Consider the following 7,963-nt stretch of genomic DNA (forward strand, 5'->3'; position numbering starts at 1 on the left):
AATCAATAATAATTCATCATAGACATTTCCCCAATATTCAGAACAGTGATTAATATTGATATAGTATTATTATTATTATATTTATTATTAAATATTTGGACCCCCTCATGTCAAAAACTTGGCATAAAGTATTAAAAACATTTACAGACTTAGCAATGTGCTAATGTGGTTTTCTAGTAAAAATTTGAAAAATCCCTCCTCCGTCAGTTTACTTGACTTGTGTTAAGAGAACTTTTTTCTTACCCTATTAGTATCTTGTTTTTTAAGCATAAATGTATCAACAACAAAAATTATTTTACATTAAACTTAATTTTGAAGACAAAATCAATTGAAAACAGTTCTTAAAATATTGCAAAATTTTACTTCGCAAGTAAATTCAACTTATTTTATGGGTGTTTAGATACTGCCTACCTCCAAAAGCTGAAGAATTCTGCCTCCTCGGGCAGCATACGGAGGTAGGAAGGCAACAAGGCACGTCAATGACCGTGTCACTTCCTGTCTCTGATACCTTTATCTGATTGCCGATGATGTCCCATAATCCTGTACATTTCATTCTGTAACAGTTGAGCTAAAAAACTAAAGATGGCATCTGAAAGTTGATGGTCAGTTTGTGTGAAATGTATGTTTTTTCCAACTTTTTCTATTTTTTGTGTATTTTCTAGCGAGAAATTACTACTGTAGTAATTTAATATTTGCTTAGTTATCACCAAAGCTTGCTCTGTTGTTGTAGATCAAACCTCAGAAGTCTGTCTGAAATCAGTTTTGTGAGGTACCTTCGTGCACACACTCTGCCTGCAAACAAGTCAACAAGTAGTTGCCTAAGCTTTCCAATGCAGCTACTGTTACTTGAAATCAAGACTGATTAAGAAAATAATTTCCAGGTGGGCATGTCCGAATGGCTGAAGGCCGAGGCTGTACAGACTCTCCTGTTGTCTGAAACAAGCCTGCAGGATTTGGGGTGGCGTTTAAATTCTTGCCTGCATTGTTGAGATGTGCGGAAAAGCTCTTTTTAAGGTAACACTTTCTGAGAGCTTTTCCTGTATGACATAATTTCTTCCAGGCTTTCCTTTAGCCGCGAGTACAGTGTCTTGAATTGGTGCTTGTTCAGAAACATACCAGCACATTTTGTGAGGAAGAAAAAAATTGTGCAAAAGCTTCTAGCAGGTAACTGGAGTCAAACCGCTAACAGGAGAATTCACAAATCCTACTGTACACCATTTAACCCACTCAGACCACAGGAAATACAGCAGATAACATATTAACACAACACTAAGGCACATCCAGAGTAATTAAAGGTATCTGATATCTTGAAAATCAGGTCTTTTAGTGTACACACCCCCTTCAGGACACCTGTCAAATGAGGGCAGAGGCACACAGGACTCTGACTATAATAGACACATGATTTAAAAATAAAAACAAGTATAGTTTAGTTTGAATGAATTGCAGTGTCACACCCTTGTCTCCCTGTGTCTGTTTTGTGTTGTCTTGGTGTCTGTAGATGGTCCCTCTGTGTATATTATTGTTGTAAAACGGTACCATGTGAACTTTTAGTTTTGTGGCCGACAGAGACTGTTTTTTTATAAATGATCCACGGCCTTACTGGGTGGGTCAAAAGACATACAGCTTACCACAGTTTATGAGTCTTTGTGAATACCACAAAACCAAACCAGCCCCTTTTGATCCAGTTATTGTTAGATTTGATTCATTCCGCTTCACGTTACCCATCAGTTTAATGCTGCATGTACAGTGTCAAAGTAAATGAGATATGACTGAATGAGGAACTACACCCTGATCAGGCATGTCAAGTAAAATGTCAATCAAGTCTGCCTCACCTCAAAGAAGGGTTTACATCTCTCAGGTGAGAAGCCTCTAGCAAGGGCTGAGATGACAGTTGAACGTTGACTTTTAGTAATTGATATTGTACCAATTACTAAAATGTGAAAAAGTGTTTAACTTTAAAAGTCATAAATATCAATGCATGAGATAATACAGATAGGGCTAGTTACATATATTAATATTGTTGAGAAATTCTCAGAAAATAGGCGAATTAAAACATAAATCATCTTGAAGACCTTGATAGGCCTTCACCACACTTCCACGTTTGACAAATGGAAGCTTCAAATAGTGTAAAATACTTCTGCTGTAGCTTGTATCAGTGAAATTGACACAGATGCCATGCGGTTGAATCTGAAAGGAGATGCGGGACAGAATGATCGAGGAATACAAAGACTGTGATAAACACAGAGAACTAGAAAAATGATATCTACAATTACAGACGACGAACTGAGGAAAGAGAAAGATCATTAAAGTCCCCCTGAAGTCAATTATTTTATCCCTTAAAACTCATCTTTGTTCACCAAAATGACATATTTAAAAAAAATTCAAGTGAAAAAAATTTCTTCATGCCTTAAATGTAACTCTACACCCTTGCCTCATTTAATATACACGGACCAATGAATATGCAAATTAGACCCGCCTCCACTCGCTCATGCCAGCTCGGAGAGTGTAGCCTACTGTCGCTATAGTGACGAGCAAGTTGTTGTTTGTGTTGTGGATATTTAAGAAAAAAAGCTTCCTTCGCTTCATATACTCAGTTTAATTTCTGAGGCCTAAATTGTGTTTTAAATTATGAACTGGTAAAACGCCTTTGCAAAACGGTCTGAATCCACTTGCATTTGTTTGGACTGCTCTCACTGAATCACCTGAAGCGATTTCTCAGTAAAACAGACAGTATCGAGAGAACAAGCAGCCGTTTTCGTCTGTGAACATGCGCTAAATGGATGTTTGACAATTTCGTTGCTTTTTTGGAGTTCAGATTTAAAAAAAACATTCAGATGAAATCCTGCAGGCGCCCGTGCCTTCACCGTAGGCCTACATGAAATAACTGCACATCCTTGAATGAGCGCGGATTCCAACGTATTTACTTGAACTTATCAGGTAGGCTAATATCTATGGTTTGATCCATTTCAGAGGCGGTCAAAATCAGAATTTATAAAGGACGGAATAACGTTAGCTCTCTCAGAACTTGACGTGCTATTCCACACTGACTGACATATGCGCATGAATCACGGTCACACGCACAGAGCAGTATTGTTTCAGCTAGGTTTTATAGTATTAAAATATTTCGAAGGACAAAAACATGAACTTTATTGGCTTTACTTCAAGTCAGCTGTCACTTTACTTTTGCGCGAGCCTCTATGCGCTTGCACACTGGACACAGCCCTTGTCATTAATTAATATGAATTAATATGGATAGCCTTTTGCTTGACTACATTATCAAACAGCTAATAATGTGTTGCTAATGTTCCACACACCATTTTTATCTCAGAGTCAGACACCTGTATGGAGTCAAATTAATGCCTTAAAGTTTTGCACAAAAATAAAGTTTTGCAAAACACAAAAAAGAACTGAGCAATAAAAAAATGTTTTGAAAGCAAAAATAAAGAATTGCAAAGGAAAAATAAAGTATTGAGCGGAAAATAATAAGTTTTGCAAACAAAAATAATAAATTGCAAAATAAAATAAAGTAGTGCAAAAATAAAAATATAATCAGTTACAAAAATCAATGACAGCTGTAATCCTATTTTATCTTTGCCACATATTTTTCATGCTCAAAACTACTAAATCATTTGCAACACTCATTTTATTCTGCGTTTCAGTCAAGCGTGCGCTCACGATACCAGTTTTCTTTTGCACTGCACTTTTCTGCGCGGTTCTCTTTATGGCACTGGTTTGACGTGGGGGTGGAGTCAAGAAACGGGGGCACGCCCCCGCGAAATGCATTGGAGGGAAGCGTAATCGGCGACAGGTGAAATAATTCTTTGACATGGTTAAAAATAATGAATGGTTTGTTTTTGTTGGTTTGTTTAGCATATGTTGTCGCCGATTACGACCCCCTCCAATGCTTTTCTTATAGTAATATGACCCGTTGCGCTCTGTCTCACTGCCTGTGTCCACTTGTGTGTCCTTAAACATTCGTTGTTTGGGGTCGACAGCTTATAAAAACTTATTTCTGGGTTTTTTAGCTTGTTAGCTGTACACCTTGTCACACAGCAGCTTTTAGGCATTGTTCTGTTTTTTGTAATGAGTCAGAAAAGACAAGAAGGCAGCCTGGAGACGGTTGGATTGTTTTTCCCCGGTGGTTTTCAGATTATAATAAATGCGCTCTGTCTCTATGCTTGATCTGTTCTGTTCCGATCTGCGTCTCCTGCCGATGACGTGTTTCGCGGGGGCGTGCCCCCATTTCTTGACTCCACCCCCACGTCAAACCAGTGCCATAAAGAGAACCGCGCAGAAAAGTGCAGCGCAAAAGAAAACCGGTATCGTGAGCGCACGCTTGACTGAAACGCAGAATAAAATGAGTGTTGCAAATGATTTAGTAGTTTTGAGCATGAAAAATATGTGGCAAAGATAAAATAGGATTACAGCTGTCATTGATTTTTGTAACTGATTATATTTTTATTTTTGCACTACTTTATTTTATTTTGCAATTTATTATTTTTGTTTGCAAAACTTATTTTTTTCTGCTCAATACTTTATTTTTCCTTTGCAATTCTTTATTTTTGTTTGCAAAACATTTTTTTATTGCTCAATTCTTTTTTGTGTTTTGCAAAACTTTATTTTTGTGCAAAACTTTAAGGCATTAATTTGACTCCATACACCTGCCTTCTAACAATCAGTATCCTTACAAACGCTTTGAACAACTCAGAACGTCAGTGGAGAAAGGCTTATAGTTCATCATAACATCGTAATAGACTTGCTATATTGCTAAATCGACACAATTTTTCATATCAACAGAAAATATACCGGGATAACCTGGCTTCTCTTGAGACTTTCCCGCTTTCAGAGCAGTCATAGTTAATGATATGCTAAAGCCAGCCGGCACGTTGTTGTGATTGGTTACAAGGTAGTCTGTGACGTCACAAACACCCACGATTTCAAACCGCGGGTTTTAGACTGTCTTTGGTTTATTGCAGTTTCAAACATAAAATAGGCCTACTCAGCAATGGTGCTGACTTATGAATTTGCACATGGTTTGTCTTAAAGCATATTAAAAACACTACATAGACATATAAACAACATTAAAAACTTGATTTTCACCATAGGGGGTCTTTAATGAAACAAAGAACAGGTGTGAGACTAATTAGAAACTATAGCAACAAACAATTAACTAGAACTCAGGCTAAAACTGTGACAAAGAAAACAAAATTAAACGGCGTAATCACAACAGGCAGTACCCATAGAACAGGATTGTGATTTATAGATGTACAGTTCATCACAGATACGTCATCTTAACACATCAACCACAGTTTACAATCATTAATAGGGTGTGATGAAACAAAGAAACATGGTGTCATGTTATTCCGGCACATATTTCATGATTTAAAGGGAGTGCACAAGTGTGTATGTGCAATACTTCAGAGTCTGACCAGATTTTTATTAAAGAAATGCAAGAATAGAATATATAATACATATGTTAAAGATCATTAGAATTAGACATGGTTACATCTCATAAAATATTAATTATGAGTAAAGACTTTACAGTTTACAATAATAATGTTCACATTAGTTTCATGCACTTACATTATTTTCTGATACATTCAAGTTTCAGATCAAATTGAAGTTGTTCAAATAAAGGAATATTTCCAACCCAAAGTTGATTGTTCAAAAATAACTGGTTTGATCATCTTAAACGTGTCATATCATCTGGGTTTGAGCTCACTGATTGGATAGCATTATATTGTAGACAAGGATAAAGATTAATCATAATAAATATGCTGCAATAATTTATCTTATGACAACACTGGCAGTGCTGACAGTCACCTCACTCAGATAATGTTGCATATTACAATGTAAGATTACACATACTGTAGTATGTTGTATCATATAAGGCTTAATAAACCGTTGACACATTTAAGTTGGTTGTCAAGTTCAACTAGTTTCATTTTCTTGGTGACCAACTATTGACAATAATGCAGGCAGAAATTCGATTACGCTACTAACTGGAGCTGGATGTGACAACACACAGACTGTGATAAAGGCCTATTAGCTGGTTCAGATGTGTTTGACTGGGGTTGGAGCTGAACTCTGCATGACGTTAGCTCTCTAGGGCAGGGATAGCATTGTTTTACATGTGAATACATTGTCCCTTTTTATTTCCATACCATTAAACATAAGAATACAGTGCACAGCAATCCAAGGAAAGCAATCCTTTGCTTAATCTCTAGAACACACATACATATTAACCGGACCAGTCTGGAAAATACATTTTTTTAGCGCAATTTCAGCTAAAACAAAATGTATGACAGAGTATGATTGTTGTCTGATTTTAATTATGTTACTGAAACATAAACTTCACAAACAATTTTGGAGAGTTTTCCCAATTCATGTACAACACATAAGATCTTCTTGTAAGGCTACACAGAAACCCAAGTAGATTTCACAGGGTAGTCAGACATTTTAAAGCTATAGTTGAGAAAATATAAATTCTGATTCCAAAATCATGATTCGGATTGTGTCAAACCGCCAAACTGCTGAAATCACATGACTTTGGTGCTCCGAATTACTGATTTGACACAAAAGATTCATAACGCTCCAAAGCTTCATGAAGCAGTGTTTTGAAATCAGCCATCACTATGTAAGTCGTTATTTTGTTGTTTTGGCGCACCAAAACTATTCTTGTCGCTTTATAATATTAATATTGTTTTTAGTACATTAATGGATCTTGAGAGATGAAATGTCATTGCTGGCTATGGAGGCCTCACTGAGCCATCGGATTTCAACAAAAATATCTTAATTTGCGTTCCGAAGATTAACGAAGGTCTTACGGGTGTGGAACGGCATGAGGGTGAGTAATAAATGACATTATTTTCATTTTCGGGTGAACTAACCCTTTAAGATCCTTTATTCTATACAAATTCATTCACAGTGCAATATACACCTAACTGTTGACACAGTACAGACATACATATGCTGTTCACACAAATACCAACAAAAGAACTGGAATGGTAGTAGTAGCTATAAGACTGAGCAGTTTCATGAGTTTTGTCACAGTGCATGTCACCTGATGTCATTCTAGCTCTATTGTGCATGTCACATTTTCAACCTTGACCCAGGACTGCTGTAGAATGCTATAGATGACAATAAACATCCAGCACAAAGTACAAAAATTGTCACAGTGAACAGGGAAGAGAGGCCAGGGTCTAATTGCAGAAGTATTCATTAAACAAACACACAACCAAAGATAATCCAAACAAGGAAAGCAGATGACAATAATTCAAACATAAAAACGTAAATCCAAACAGAAAGATAATAATCCAACGGGGAACAGAAAACACAACAGGAGTGTAAGTGTATGTAGTGTAAGTGTAAGTGTATGTAGTGTAAATGTAACGACTGACAAACAAAGACTGAAACACATGAATACACAGGATAATAGGCTAAAGGCCCATGAAGGACAACTATAAAGATAACTATAATGATATTTATATTAGTATTCACATGAGCGGACGATATCATTCTGTTTAATATAAGCTCGTGCTGCAGTTTTGTCGTCTGCCACTTTAAATGCTTGAGCTCTTTAAAGCAGGATGGATTCTGTTTGGCTGTCAGTGTTTTTGTCGCTCATCAGTTGGAAAAAAAAAGTTTTGAAAATGGTTCCAACAATATCATTTCTCTGTGCCTTTATTGTTATAATTGTGGCATGAACTCTGCTATTCTTTTACATTTTAGAAATTTTTTTAGAACTATATCGTTATCCTTGGTCCTGAACAGGCCTTAACAAGGAACAGGTATAGGTAATGGGTTACTATGGAGACTAACAAGGCAAACAGGAGCTAAACACAGGACCTGCAAGACAACAGAATATTGAAATAAGAGTCCTTGAACACAAAACGCTGAGGAAATTGTGATACAAAAACTGTTTTTAGGTTATACATTAATTTAACTATTTGATTCTCACTGT

The sequence above is a fragment of the Megalobrama amblycephala genome, linkage group LG23, assembly GCF_018812025.1.
Source record: "Megalobrama amblycephala isolate DHTTF-2021 linkage group LG23, ASM1881202v1, whole genome shotgun sequence".
Lineage (NCBI taxonomy): Eukaryota > Metazoa > Chordata > Actinopteri > Cypriniformes > Xenocyprididae > Megalobrama > Megalobrama amblycephala.